Source organism: Ictalurus punctatus, chromosome 20, assembly GCF_001660625.3.
Source record: "Ictalurus punctatus breed USDA103 chromosome 20, Coco_2.0, whole genome shotgun sequence".
In the NCBI taxonomy this organism is placed as follows: domain Eukaryota; kingdom Metazoa; phylum Chordata; class Actinopteri; order Siluriformes; family Ictaluridae; genus Ictalurus; species Ictalurus punctatus.
This window is the reverse complement of record NC_030435.2, coordinates 7,900,740-7,915,342: the sequence shown is the minus strand read 5'-3', so window position 1 is coordinate 7,915,342 and position 14,603 is coordinate 7,900,740. Positions and strand designations below refer to the sequence as shown.

General features: G+C 41.6%; 7 non-coding genes across 7 annotated transcripts; all 7 read left to right on the top strand.

Annotated features, from left to right (window-relative positions):
* The first annotated feature begins 1,875 nt into the window (after window positions 1-1,875).
* Window positions 1,876-1,994, top strand: LOC128628858 (5S ribosomal RNA). Its single transcript, XR_008393106.1, has one exon. It is a non-coding gene; the product is annotated as a 5S ribosomal RNA (ribosomal RNA).
* Window positions 1,995-3,883: 1,889 nt separating this feature from the next.
* LOC128628857 (5S ribosomal RNA) lies at window positions 3,884-4,002 on the top strand. The gene has a single exon (XR_008393105.1). It is a non-coding gene; the product is annotated as a 5S ribosomal RNA (ribosomal RNA).
* Window positions 4,003-5,882: 1,880 nt separating this feature from the next.
* LOC128628856 (5S ribosomal RNA) lies at window positions 5,883-6,001 on the top strand. Its single transcript, XR_008393104.1, has one exon. It is a non-coding gene; the product is annotated as a 5S ribosomal RNA (ribosomal RNA).
* A 1,956-nt stretch (window positions 6,002-7,957) lies between these two features.
* Window positions 7,958-8,076, top strand: LOC128628855 (5S ribosomal RNA). Its single transcript, XR_008393103.1, has one exon. It is a non-coding gene; the product is annotated as a 5S ribosomal RNA (ribosomal RNA).
* Window positions 8,077-9,962: 1,886 nt separating this feature from the next.
* Window positions 9,963-10,081, top strand: LOC128628891 (5S ribosomal RNA). The gene has a single exon (XR_008393138.1). It is a non-coding gene; the product is annotated as a 5S ribosomal RNA (ribosomal RNA).
* A 1,960-nt stretch (window positions 10,082-12,041) lies between these two features.
* LOC128628887 (5S ribosomal RNA) lies at window positions 12,042-12,160 on the top strand. Its single transcript, XR_008393135.1, has one exon. It is a non-coding gene; the product is annotated as a 5S ribosomal RNA (ribosomal RNA).
* A 1,880-nt stretch (window positions 12,161-14,040) lies between these two features.
* LOC128628876 (5S ribosomal RNA) lies at window positions 14,041-14,159 on the top strand. The gene has a single exon (XR_008393124.1). It is a non-coding gene; the product is annotated as a 5S ribosomal RNA (ribosomal RNA).
* The last annotated feature ends 444 nt before the right edge of the window (window positions 14,160-14,603 follow it).

Genomic DNA, 14,603 nt, shown 5'->3' with positions numbered 1-14,603 from the left:
AACTTTCACGAAATTATTAGTACACAAACACGCGATGGAGAGACACATCTGACAAAAATCCAAACTAACTCATTCAACTGAGCAGAAAATTCTTTTAGAACCACAAAATTATCTCCACGTCATTCATGTTGCCTTCATTTCGGTCTTTCGTCAGGCTTTCCTTTCTTTAGGCGCCTATTCCCCCATGTTGCTCATTTCTCTAGCTCTGTATGTGCGAAGATTCGACGGGCTTCCAATCGCAGATATAATAGGCGAAATTCTTGATGATATTTCTCTTGTGATTATTTTGCCTATTATTAGGATGTTTTTTCTGCTTCTAGTACAAGCAGTAATCTATTACTATTGCATTAAGAACCTTATTTATTCACGATCATCACCAGTTTCTGTCACCATGCCCCGACAGTGCCATATACACATTTCATTTGCCTATGTGCTACTGCAACTTTGCACGATGACACTCCCTGACACTGTAGATGGCAGCCGCGGATTGCTCTTCGTCATTGTCAGTAGAAATTCTGCTATTCTGATTCAACGCCCTATTATTCGTGTGACTGCAGTGTCACATTTGTATGATTTGCACTCAGAGACGATGCGCTGTGTCAATTACTCGCACCTGCAACGGGGTATTGCTCATTTCTTCAGTTATCTACAGTATTCTTTTCTTTCTAGATATGTACCACTCATATAATGACAGGAGATGCAAACCTAATTTCCATGTAATCTTAGGATGACAAGAAACATATCCTCTTCTGTCTATTCAATTCAAAATGTACAGTTTTACATTTATCATCTAGTTACTGTTAATACATTTACTTTCCTTCCTTCAATCAGCTATATAGATTTATTCACACGTTTGTTTGTCTGTTTATTTTTTCTCTTTTTTTCATAGTGTCTTTTGAGTATCCTTTTACTTCCATCAATTTTTCCCAATTCCTTCCTTTATTTTCTGCATTTCACCACACGTAGGCTACTGGTGCGTGATTCTTTCTTTTTATAGCATGATCGGCAACCACATTGAGCATGCACTGTTTGTGCACATCATTCAGTCATGATGGCCATGAAAGCTCGTTTCTGCAGATGGTAAGGGAAACTCGGCATTCTGTGTGTTTTTCAGTGGTGTTAAATCGTGGCCTTTTGATTCAGCTCATTTCAAAACATCCGACTGAAGTTTCCAGTTGGAGCACTTGTGGAAGTCCCTTTTGATAGACTCGTCTAACGAACGCTGTAAATTAAGAGAGCGAGAGAGAGAGAGAGAGAGAGAGAGAGAGAGAGAGAGAGAGAGAGAGAGAGAGAGAGAGAGAGAGAGAGAGATTGCTCGATTCAACAGGCCACACACTCCAGCTCACTTGGTGGCGGTAATGCGCCCAACTCCTGAATCGGCCTAAAACATCAAAGAAGAGCGCAGGCGCTCGGCTCTTGTAGTTGCAGTGGCCGTTTAATTGTCGGTTTGATTGTTTTTTAACGCACTAATAATTGATCAAGAAAGGTATTGTGGAAGTAGGCCTAGCTGTAAATACACTGTTCATGGTCAGCCTTCCTTCTCTTCCAGCAATTTGATATCTGATGACAATTTATTTATTTATTTATTTAATAAAGGCGTACCTGGCATTAGAATGAAGCAAGAAGCTAAGATGCAGTGTTCCTTTTGAAAAAATGTAGGGAAATAAAGATGAGTGAACGTGCAGTAAAGTGGTATTAAACCCATGAGCTGGAGAGCCATGTGCTCGTGCATGTGTGCAGGAGGTGAGACAGATTCCTTGGTTTGGACGAAAGGTTTGTACTCGCCGTACGATTGCAAATCAGCAAGTGAGTGAATCGAGAACGACTTGGGCTTCAGCCTACAGTATAAATAGGCCGTAGTGCAGCTGGTCTCTCGCTTACGGCCATACCACCCTGAGAACGCCCGATCTCGTCCGATCTCGGAAGCTAAGCAGGGTCGGGCCTGGTTAGTACTTGGATGGGAGACCGCCTGGGAATACCAGGTGCTGTAAGCTTTTCCCTCTTCAAAGTCTCCACTGCAACTTTTCAAACGAGAAATATTTTTGCAACTTTCACGAAATTATTAGTACACAAACACGCGATGGAGAGACACATCTGACAAAAATCCAAACTAACTCATTCAACTGAGCAGAAAATTCTTTTAGAACCACAAAATTATCTCCACGTCATTCATGTTGCCTTCATTTCGGTCTTTCGTCAGGCTTTCCTTTCTTTAGGCGCCTATTCCCCCATGTTGCTCATTTCTCTAGCTCTGTATGTGCGAAGATTCGACGGGCTTCCAATCGCAGATATAATAGGCGAAATTCTTGATGATATTTCTCTTGTGATTATTTTGCCTATTATTAGGATGTTTTTTCTGCTTCTAGTACAAGCAGTAATCTATTACTATTGCATTAAGAACCTTATTTATTCACGATCATCACCAGTTTCTGTCACCATGCCCCGACAGTGCCATATACACATTTCATTTGCCTATGTGCTACTGCAACTTTGCACGATGACACTCCCTGACACTGTAGATGGCAGCCGCGGATTGCTCTTCGTCATTGTCAGTAGAAATTCTGCTATTCTGATTCAACGCCCTATTATTCGTGTGACTGCAGTGTCACATTTGTATGATTTGCACTCAGAGACGATGCGCTGTGTCAATTACTCGCACCTGCAACGGGGTATTGCTCATTTCTTCAGTTATCTACAGTATTCTTTTCTTTCTAGATATGTACCACTCATATAATGACAGGAGATGCAAACCTAATTTCCATGTAATCTTAGGATGACAAGAAACATATCCTCTTCTGTCTATTCAATTCAAAATGTACAGTTTTACATTTATCATCTAGTTACTGTTAATACATTTACTTTCCTTCCTTCAATCAGCTATATAGATTTATTCACACGTTTGTTTGTCTGTTTATTTTTTCTCTTTTTTTCATAGTGTCTTTTGAGTATCCTTTTACTTCCATCAATTTTTCCCAATTCCTTCCTTTATTTTCTGCATTTCACCACACGTAGGCTACTGGTGCGTGATTCTTTCTTTTTATAGCATGATCGGCAACCACATTGAGCATGCACTGTTTGTGCACATCATTCAGTCATGATGGCCATGAAAGCTCGTTTCTGCAGATGGTAAGGGAAACTCGGCATTCTGTGTGTTTTTCAGTGGTGTTAAATCGTGGCCTTTTGATTCAGCTCATTTCAAAACATCCGACTGAAGTTTCCAGTTGGAGCACTTGTGGAAGTCCCTTTTGATAGACTCGTCTAACGAACGCTGTAAATTAAGAGAGCGAGAGAGAGAGAGAGAGAGAGAGAGAGAGAGAGATTGCTCGATTCAACAGGCCACACACTCCAGCTCACTTGGTGGCGGTAATGCGCCCAACTCCTGAATCGGCCTAAAACATCAAAGAAGAGCGCAGGCGCTCGGCTCTTGTAGTTGCAGTGGCCGTTTAATTGTCGGTTTGATTGTTTTTTAACGCACTAATAATTGATCAAGAAAAGTATTGTGGAAGTAGGCCTAGCTGTAAATACACTGTTCATGGTCAGCCTCCCTTCTCTTCCAGCAATTTGATATCCGATGACAATTTATTTATTTATTTATTTAATAAAGGCGTACCTGGCATTAGAATGAAGCAAGAAGCTAAGATGCAGTGTTCCTTTTGAAAAAATGTAGGGAAATAAAGATGAGTGAACGTGCAGTAAAGTGGTATTAAACCCATGAGCTGGAGAGCCATGTGCTCGTGCATGTGTGCAGGAGGTGAGACAGATTCCTTGGTTTGGACGAAAGGTTTGTACTCGCCGTACGATTGCAAATCAGCAAGTGAGTGAATCGAGAACGACTTGGGCTTCAGCCTACAGTATAAATAGGCCGTAGTGCAGCTGGTCTCTCGCTTACGGCCATACCACCCTGAGAACGCCCGATCTCGTCCGATCTCGGAAGCTAAGCAGGGTCGGGCCTGGTTAGTACTTGGATGGGAGACCGCCTGGGAATACCAGGTGCTGTAAGCTTTTCCCTCTTCAAAGTCTCCACTGCAACTTTTCAAACGAGAAATATTTTTGCAACTTTCACGAAATTATTAGTACACAAACACGCGATGGAGAGACACATCTGACAAAAATCCAAACTAACTCATTCAACTGAGCAGAAAATTCTTTTAGAACCACAAAATTATCTCCACGTCATTCATGTTGCCTTCATTTCGGTCTTTCGTCAGGCTTTCCTTTCTTTAGGCGCCTATTCCCCCATGTTGCTCATTTCTCTAGCTCTGTATGTGCGAAGATTCGACGGGCTTCCAATCGCAGATATAATAGGCGAAATTCTTGATGATATTTCTCTTGTGATTATTTTGCCTATTATTAGGATGTTTTTTCTGCTTCTAGTACAAGCAGTAATCTATTACTATTGCATTAAGAACCTTATTTATTCACGATCATCACCAGTTTCTGTCACCATGCCCCGACAGTGCCATATACACATTTCATTTGCCTATGTGCTACTGCAACTTTGCACGATGACACTCCCTGACACTGTAGATGGCAGCCGCGGATTGCTCTTCGTCATTGTCAGTAGAAATTCTGCTATTCTGATTCAACGCCCTATTATTCGTGTGACTGCAGTGTCACATTTGTATGATTTGCACTCAGAGACGATGCGCTGTGTCAATTACTCGCACCTGCAACGGGGTATTGCTCATTTCTTCAGTTATCTACAGTATTCTTTTCTTTCTAGATATGTACCACTCATATAATGACAGGAGATGCAAACCTAATTTCCATGTAATCTTAGGATGACAAGAAACATATCCTCTTCTGTCTATTCAATTCAAAATGTACAGTTTTACATTTATCATCTAGTTACTGTTAATACATTTACTTTCCTTCCTTCAATCAGCTATATAGATTTATTCACACGTTTGTTTGTCTGTTTATTTTTTCTCTTTTTTTCATAGTGTCTTTTGAGTATCCTTTTACTTCCATCAATTTTTCCCAATTCCTTCCTTTATTTTCTGCATTTCACCACACGTAGGCTACTGGTGCGTGATTCTTTCTTTTTATAGCATGATCGGCAACCACATTGAGCATGCACTGTTTGTGCACATCATTCAGTCATGATGGCCATGAAAGCTCGTTTCTGCAGATGGTAAGGGAAACTCGGCATTCTGTGTGTTTTTCAGTGGTGTTAAATCGTGGCCTTTTGATTCAGCTCATTTCAAAACATCCGACTGAAGTTTCCAGTTGGAGCACTTGTGGAAGTCCCTTTTGATAGACTCGTCTAACGAACGCTGTAAATTAAGAGAGCGAGAGAGAGAGAGAGAGAGAGAGATTGCTCGATTCAACAGGCCACACACTCCAGCTCACTTGGTGGCGGTAATGCGCCCAACTCCTGAATCGGCCTAAAACATCAAAGAAGAGCGCAGGCGCTCGGCTCTTGTAGTCGCAGTGGCCGTTTAATTGTCGGTTTGATTGTTTTTTTAACGCACTAATAATTGATCAAGAAAAGTATTGTGGAAGTAGGCCTAGCTGTAAATACACTGTTCATGGTCAGCCTCCCTTCTCTTCCAGCAATTTGATATCTGATGACAATTTATTTATTTATTTATTTAATAAAGGCGTACCTGGCATTAGAATGAAGCAAGAAGCTAAGATGCAGTGTTCCTTTTGAAAAAATGTAGGGAAATAAAGATGAGTGAACGTGCAGTAAAGTGGTATTAAACCCATGAGCTGGAGAGCCATGTGCTCGTGCATGTGTGCAGGAGGTGAGACAGATTCCTTGGTTTGGACGAAAGGTTTGTACTCGCCGTACGATTGCAAATCAGCAAGTGAGTGAATCGAGAACGACTTGGGCTTCAGCCTACAGTATAAATAGGCCGTAGTGCAGCTAGTCTCTCGCTTACGGCCATACCACCCTGAGAACGCCCGATCTCGTCCGATCTCGGAAGCTAAGCAGGGTCGGGCCTGGTTAGTACTTGGATGGGAGACCGCCTGGGAATACCAGGTGCTGTAAGCTTTTCCCTCTTCAAAGTCTCCACTGCAACTTTTCAAACGAGAAATATTTTTGCAACTTTCACGAAATTATTAGTACACAAACACGCGATGGAGAGACACATCTGACAAAAATCCAAACTAACTCATTCAACTGAGCAGAAAATTCTTTTAGAACCACAAAATTATCTCCACGTCATTCATGTTGCCTTCATTTCGGTCTTTCGTCAGGCTTTCCTTTCTTTAGGCGCCTATTCCCCCATGTTGCTCATTTCTCTAGCTCTGTATGTGCGAAGATTCGACGGGCTTCCAATCGCAGATATAATAGGCGAAATTCTTGATGATATTTCTCTTGTGATTATTTTGCCTATTATTAGGATGTTTTTTCTGCTTCTAGTACAAGCAGTAATCTATTACTATTGCATTAAGAACCTTATTTATTCACGATCATCACCAGTTTCTGTCACCATGCCACGACAGTGCCATATACACATTTCATTTGCCTATGTGCTACTGCAACTTTGCACGATGACACTCCCTGACACTGTACATGGCAGCAGCGGATTGCTCTTCGTCATTGTCAGTAGAAATTCTGCTATTCTGATTCAACGCCCTATTATTCGTGTGACTGCAGTGTCACATTTGTATGATTTGCACTCAGAGACGATGCGCTGTGTCAATTACTCGCACCTGCAACGGGGTATTGCTCATTTCTTCAGTTATCTACAGTATTCTTTTCTTTCTAGATATGTACCACTCATATAATGACAGGAGATGCAAACCTAATTTCCATGTAATCTTAGGATGACAAGAAACATATCCTCTTCTGTCTATTCAATTCAAAATGTACAGTTTTACATTTATCATCTAGTTACTGTTAATACATTTACTTTCCTTCCTTCAATCACCTATATAGATTTATTCACACGTTTGTTTGTCTGTTTATTTTTTCTCTTTTTTCATAGTGTTTTTTGAGTATCCTTTTACTTCCATCAATTTTTCCCAATTCCTTCCTTTATTTTCTGCATTTCACCACACGTAGGCTACTGGTGCGTGATTCTTTCTTTTTATAGCATGATCGGCAACCACATTGAGCATGCACTGTTTGTGCACATCATTCAGTCATGATGGCCATGAAAGCTCGTTTCTGCAGATGGTAAGGGAAACTCGGCATTCTGTGTGTTTTTCAGTGGTGTTAAATCGTGGCCTTTTGATTCAGCTCATTTCAAAACATCCGACTGAAGTTTCCAGTTGGAGCACTTGTGGAAGTCCCTTTTGATAGACTCGTCTAACGAACGCTGTAAATTAAGAGAGCGAGAGAGAGAGAGAGAGAGAGAGAGAGAGAGAGAGAGAGAGAGAGAGAGAGAGAGAGAGAGAGAGAGAGAGAGAGAGAGAGAGAGAGAGAGAGAGAGAGAGATTGCTCGATTCAACAGGCCACACACTCCAGCTCACTTGGTGGCGGTAATGCGCCCAACTCCTGAATCGGCCTAAAACATCAAAGAAGAGCGCAGGCGCTCGGCTCTTGTAGTTGCAGTGGCCGTTTAATTGTCGGTTTGATTGTTTTTTAACGCACTAATAATTGATCAAGAAAAGTATTGTGGAAGTAGGCCTAGCTGTAAATACACTGTTCATGGTCAGCCTCCCTTCTCTTCCAGCAATTTGATATCCGATGACAATTTATTTATTTATTTATTTAATAAAGGCGTACCTGGCATTAGAATGAAGCAAGAAGCTAAGATGCAGTGTTCCTTTTGAAAAAATGTAGGGAAATAAAGATGAGTGAACGTGCAGTAAAGTGGTATTAAACCCATGAGCTGGAGAGCCATGTGCTCGTGCATGTGTGCAGGAGGTGAGACAGATTCCTTGGTTTGGACGAAAGGTTTGTACTCGCCGTACGATTGCAAATCAGCAAGTGAGTGAATCGAGAACGACTTGGGCTTCAGCCTACAGTATAAATAGGCCGTAGTGCAGCTGGTCTCTCGCTTACGGCCATACCACCCTGAGAACGCCCGATCTCGTCCGATCTCGGAAGCTAAGCAGGGTCGGGCCTGGTTAGTACTTGGATGGGAGACCGCCTGGGAATACCAGGTGCTGTAAGCTTTTCCCTCTTCAAAGTCTCCACTGCAACTTTTCAAACGAGAAATATTTTTGCAACTTTCACGAAATTATTAGTACACAAACACGCGATGGAGAGACACATCTGACAAAAATCCAAACTAACTCATTCAACTGAGCAGAAAATTCTTTTAGAACCACAAAATTATCTCCACGTCATTCATGTTGCCTTCATTTCGGTCTTTCGTCAGGCTTTCCTTTCTTTAGGCGCCTATTCCCCCATGTTGCTCATTTCTCTAGCTCTGTATGTGCGAAGATTCGACGGGCTTCCAATCGCAGATATAATAGGCGAAATTCTTGATGATATTTCTCTTGTGATTATTTTGCCTATTATTAGGATGTTTTTTCTGCTTCTAGTACAAGCAGTAATCTATTACTATTGCATTAAGAACCTTATTTATTCACGATCATCACCAGTTTCTGTCACCATGCCCCGACAGTGCCATATACACATTTCATTTGCCTATGTGCTACTGCAACTTTGCACGATGACACTCCCTGACACTGTAGATGGCAGCCGCGGATTGCTCTTCGTCATTGTCAGTAGAAATTCTGCTATTCTGATTCAACGCCCTATTATTCGTGTGACTGCAGTGTCACATTTGTATGATTTGCACTCAGAGACGATGCGCTGTGTCAATTACTCGCACCTGCAACGGGGTATTGCTCATTTCTTCAGTTATCTACAGTATTCTTTTCTTTCTAGATATGTACCACTCATATAATGACAGGAGATGCAAACCTAATTTCCATGTAATCTTAGGATGACAAGAAACATATCCTCTTCTGTCTATTCAATTCAAAATGTACAGTTTTACATTTATCATCTAGTTACTGTTAATACATTTACTTTCCTTCCTTCAATCAGCTATATAGATTTATTCACACGTTTGTTTGTCTGTTTATTTTTTCTCTTTTTTTCATAGTGTCTTTTGAGTATCCTTTTACTTCCATCAATTTTTCCCAATTCCTTCCTTTATTTTCTGCATTTCACCACACGTAGGCTACTGGTGCGTGATTCTTTCTTTTTATAGCATGATCGGCAACCACATTGAGCATGCACTGTTTGTGCACATCATTCAGTCATGATGGCCATGAAAGCTCGTTTCTGCAGATGGTAAGGGAAACTCGGCATTCTGTGTGTTTTTCAGTGGTGTTAAATCGTGGCCTTTTGATTCAGCTCATTTCAAAACATCCGACTGAAGTTTCCAGTTGGAGCACTTGTGGAAGTCCCTTTTGATAGACTCGTCTAACGAACGCTGTAAATTAAGAGAGCGAGAGAGAGAGAGAGAGAGAGAGAGAGAGATTGCTCGATTCAACAGGCCACACACTCCAGCTCACTTGGTGGCGGTAATGCGCCCAACTCCTGAATCGGCCTAAAACATCAAAGAAGAGCGCAGGCGCTCGGCTCTTGTAGTCGCAGTGGCCGTTTAATTGTCGGTTTGATTGTTTTTTTAACGCACTAATAATTGATCAAGAAAAGTATTGTGGAAGTAGGCCTAGCTGTAAATACACTGTTCATGGTCAGCCTCCCTTCTCTTCCAGCAATTTGATATCTGATGACAATTTATTTATTTATTTATTTAATAAAGGCGTACCTGGCATTAGAATGAAGCAAGAAGCTAAGATGCAGTGTTCCTTTTGAAAAAATGTAGGGAAATAAAGATGAGTGAACGTGCAGTAAAGTGGTATTAAACCCATGAGCTGGAGAGCCATGTGCTCGTGCATGTGTGCAGGAGGTGAGACAGATTCCTTGGTTTGGACGAAAGGTTTGTACTCGCCGTACGATTGCAAATCAGCAAGTGAGTGAATCGAGAACGACTTGGGCTTCAGCCTACAGTATAAATAGGCCGTAGTGCAGCTAGGCTCTCGCTTACGGCCATACCACCCTGAGAACGCCCGATCTCGTCCGATCTCGGAAGCTAAGCAGGGTCGGGCCTGGTTAGTACTTGGATGGGAGACCGCCTGGGAATACCAGGTGCTGTAAGCTTTTCCCTCTTCAAAGTCTCCACTGCAACTTTTCAAACGAGAAATATTTTTGCAACTTTCACGAAATTATTAGTACACAAACACGCGATGGAGAGACACATCTGACAAAAATCCAAACTAACTCATTCAACTGAGCAGAAAATTCTTTTAGAACCACAAAATTATCTCCACGTCATTCATGTTGCCTTCATTTCGGTCTTTCGTCAGGCTTTCCTTTCTTTAGGCGCCTATTCCCCCATGTTGCTCATTTCTCTAGCTCTGTATGTGCGAAGATTCGACGGGCTTCCAATCGCAGATATAATAGGCGAAATTCTTGATGATATTTCTCTTGTGATTATTTTGCCTATTATTAGGATGTTTTTTCTGCTTCTAGTACAAGCAGTAATCTATTACTATTGCATTAAGAACCTTATTTATTCACGATCATCACCAGTTTCTGTCACCATGCCCCGACAGTGCCATATACACATTTCATTTGCCTATGTGCTACTGCAACTTTGCACGATGACACTCCCTGACACTGTAGATGGCAGCAGCGGATTGCTCTTCGTCATTGTCAGTAGAAATTCTGCTATTCTGATTCAACGCCCTATTATTCGTGTGACTGCAGTGTCACATTTGTATGATTTGCACTCAGAGACGATGCGCTGTGTCAATTACTCGCACCTGCAACGGGGTATTGCTCATTTCTTCAGTTATCTACAGTATTCTTTTCTTTCTAGATATGTACCACTCATATAATGACAGGAGATGCAAACCTAATTTCCATGTAATCTTAGGATGACAAGAAACATATCCTCTTCTGTCTATTCAATTCAAAATGTACAGTTTTACATTTATCATCTAGTTACTGTTAATACATTTACTTTCCTTCCTTCAATCACCTATATAGATTTATTCACACGTTTGTTTGTCTGTTTATTTTTTCTCTTTTTTCATAGTGTTTTTTGAGTATCCTTTTACTTCCATCAATTTTTCCCAATTCCTTCCTTTATTTTCTGCATTTCCCCACACGTAGGCTACTGGTGCGTGATTCTTTCTTTTTATAGCATGATCGGCAACCACATTGAGCATGCACTGTTTGTGCACATCATTCAGTCATGATGGCCATGAAAGCTCGTTTCTGCAGATGGTAAGGGAAACTCGGCATTCTGTGTGTTTTTCAGTGGTGTTAAATCGTGGCCTTTTGATTCAGCTCATTTCAAAACATCCGACTGAAGTTTCCAGTTGGAGCACTTGTGGAAGTCCCTTTTGATAGACTCGTCTAACGAACGCTGTAAATTAAGAGAGAGAGAGAGAGAGAGAGAGAGAGAGAGAGAGAGAGAGAGAGAGAGAGAGAGAGAGAGAGAGAGAGAGAGAGAGAGAGAGAGAGAGAGAGAGAGAGAGAGAGAGAGAGAGAGATTGCTCGATTCAACAGGCCACACACTCCAGCTCACTTGGTGGCGGTAATGCGCCCAACTCCTGAATCGGCCTAAAACATCAAAGAAGAGCGCAGGCGCTCGGCTCTTGTAGTTGCAGTGGCCGTTTAATTGTCGGTTTGATTGTTTTTTAACGCACTAATAATTGATCAAGAAAGGTATTGTGGAAGTAGGCCTAGCTGTAAATACACTGTTCATGGTCAGCCTTCCTTCTCTTCCAGCAATTTGATATCTGATGACAATTTATTTATTTATTTAATAAAGGCGTACCTGGCATTAGAATGAAGCAAGAAGCTAAGATGCAGTGTTCCTTTTGAAAAAATGTAGGGAAATAAAGATGAGTGAACATGCAGTAAAGTGGTATTAAACCCATGAGCTGGAGAGCCATGTGCTCGTGCATGTGTGCAGGAGGTGAGACAGATTCCTTGGTTTGGACGAAAGGTTTGTACTCGCCGTACGATTGCAAATCAGCAAGTGAGTGAATCGAGAACGACTTGGGCTTCAGCCTACAGTATAAATAGGCCGTAGTGCAGCTGGTCTCTCGCTTACGGCCATACCACCCTGAGAACGCCCGATCTCGTCCGATCTCGGAAGCTAAGCAGGGTCGGGCCTGGTTAGTACTTGGATGGGAGACCGCCTGGGAATACCAGGTGCTGTAAGCTTTTCCCTCTTCAAAGTCTCCACTGCAACTTTTCAAACGAGAAATATTTTTGCAACTTTCACGAAATTATTAGTACACAAACACGCGATGGAGAGACACATCTGACAAAAATCCAAACTAACTCATTCAACTGAGCAGAAAATTCTTTTAGAACCACAAAATTATCTCCACGTCATTCATGTTGCCTTCATTTCGGTCTTTCGTCAGGCTTTCCTTTCTTTAGGCGCCTATTCCCCCATGTTGCTCATTTCTCTAGCTCTGTATGTGCGAAGATTCGACGGGCTTCCAATCGCAGATATAATAGGCGAAATTCTTGATGATATTTCTCTTGTGATTATTTTGCCTATTATTAGGATGTTTTTTCTGCTTCTAGTACAAGCAGTAATCTATTACTATTGCATTAAGAACCTTATTTATTCACGATCATCACCAGTTTCTGTCACCATGCCCCGACAGTGCCATATACACATTTCATTTGCCTATGTGCTACTGCAACTTTGCACGATGACACTCCCTGACACTGTAGATGGCAGCCGCGGATTGCTCTTCGTCATTGTCAGTAGAAATTCTGCTATTCTGATTCAACGCCCTATTATTCGTGTGACTGCAGTGTCACATTTGTATGATTTGCACTCAGAGACGATGCGCTGTGTCAATTACTCGCACCTGCAACGGGGTATTGCTCATTTCTTCAGTTATCTACAGTATTCTTTTCTTTCTAGATATGTACCACTCATATAATGACAGGAGATGCAAACCTAATTTCCATGTAATCTTAGGATGACAAGAAACATATCCTCTTCTGTCTATTCAATTCAAAATGTACAGTTTTACATTTATCATCTAGTTACTGTTAATACATTTACTTTCCTTCCTTCAATCAGCTATATAGATTTATTCACACGTTTGTTTGTCTGTTTATTTTTTCTCTTTTTTTCATAGTGTCTTTTGAGTATCCTTTTACTTCCATCAATTTTTCCCAATTCCTTCCTTTATTTTCTGCATTTCACCACACGTAGGCTACTGGTGCGTGATTCTTTCTTTTTATAGCATGATCGGCAACCACATTGAGCATGCACTGTTTGTGCACATCATTCAGTCATGATGGCCATGAAAGCTCGTTTCTGCAGATGGTAAGGGAAACTCGGCATTCTGTGTGTTTTTCAGTGGTGTTAAATCGTGGCCTTTTGATTCAGCTCATTTCAAAACATCCGACTGAAGTTTCCAGTTGGAGCACTTGTGGAAGTCCCTTTTGATAGACTCGTCTAACGAACGCTGTAAATTAAGAGAGCGAGAGAGAGAGAGAGAGAGAGAGATTGCTCGATTCAACAGGCCACACACTCCAGCTCACTTGGTGGCGGTAATGCGCCCAACTCCTGAATCGGCCTAAAACATCAAAGAAGAGCGCAGGCGCTCGGCTCTTGTAGTCGCAGTGGCCGTTTAATTGTCGGTTTGATTGTTTTTTTAACGCACTAATAATTGATCAAGAAAAGTATTGTGGAAGTAGGCCTAGCTGTAAATACACTGTTCATGGTCAGCCTCCCTTCTCTTCCAGCAATTTGATATCTGATGACAATTTATTTATTTATTTATTTAATAAAGGCGTACCTGGCATTAGAATGAAGCAAGAAGCTAAGATGCAGTGTTCCTTTTGAAAAAATGTAGGGAAATAAAGATGAGTGAACGTGCAGTAAAGTGGTATTAAACCCATGAGCTGGAGAGCCATGTGCTCGTGCATGTGTGCAGGAGGTGAGACAGATTCCTTGGTTTGGACGAAAGGTTTGTACTCGCCGTACGATTGCAAATCAGCAAGTGAGTGAATCGAGAACGACTTGGGCTTCAGCCTACAGTATAAATAGGCCGTAGTGCAGCTAGTCTCTCGCTTACGGCCATACCACCCTGAGAACGCCCGATCTCGTCCGATCTCGGAAGCTAAGCAGGGTCGGGCCTGGTTAGTACTTGGATGGGAGACCGCCTGGGAATACCAGGTGCTGTAAGCTTTTCCCTCTTCAAAGTCTCCACTGCAACTTTTCAAACGAGAAATATTTTTGCAACTTTCACGAAATTATTAGTACACAAACACGCGATGGAGAGACACATCTGACAAAAATCCAAACTAACTCATTCAACTGAGCAGAAAATTCTTTTAGAACCACAAAATTATCTCCACGTCATTCATGTTGCCTTCATTTCGGTCTTTCGTCAGGCTTTCCTTTCTTTAGGCGCCTATTCCCCCATGTTGCTCATTTCTCTAGCTCTGTATGTGCGAAGATTCGACGGGCTTCCAATCGCAGATATAATAGGCGAAATTCTTGATGATATTTCTCTTGTGATTATTTTGCCTATTATTAGGATGTTTTTTCTGCTTCTAGTACAAGCAGTAATCTATTACTATTGCATTAAGAACCTTATTTATTCACGATCATCACCAGTTTCTGTCACCA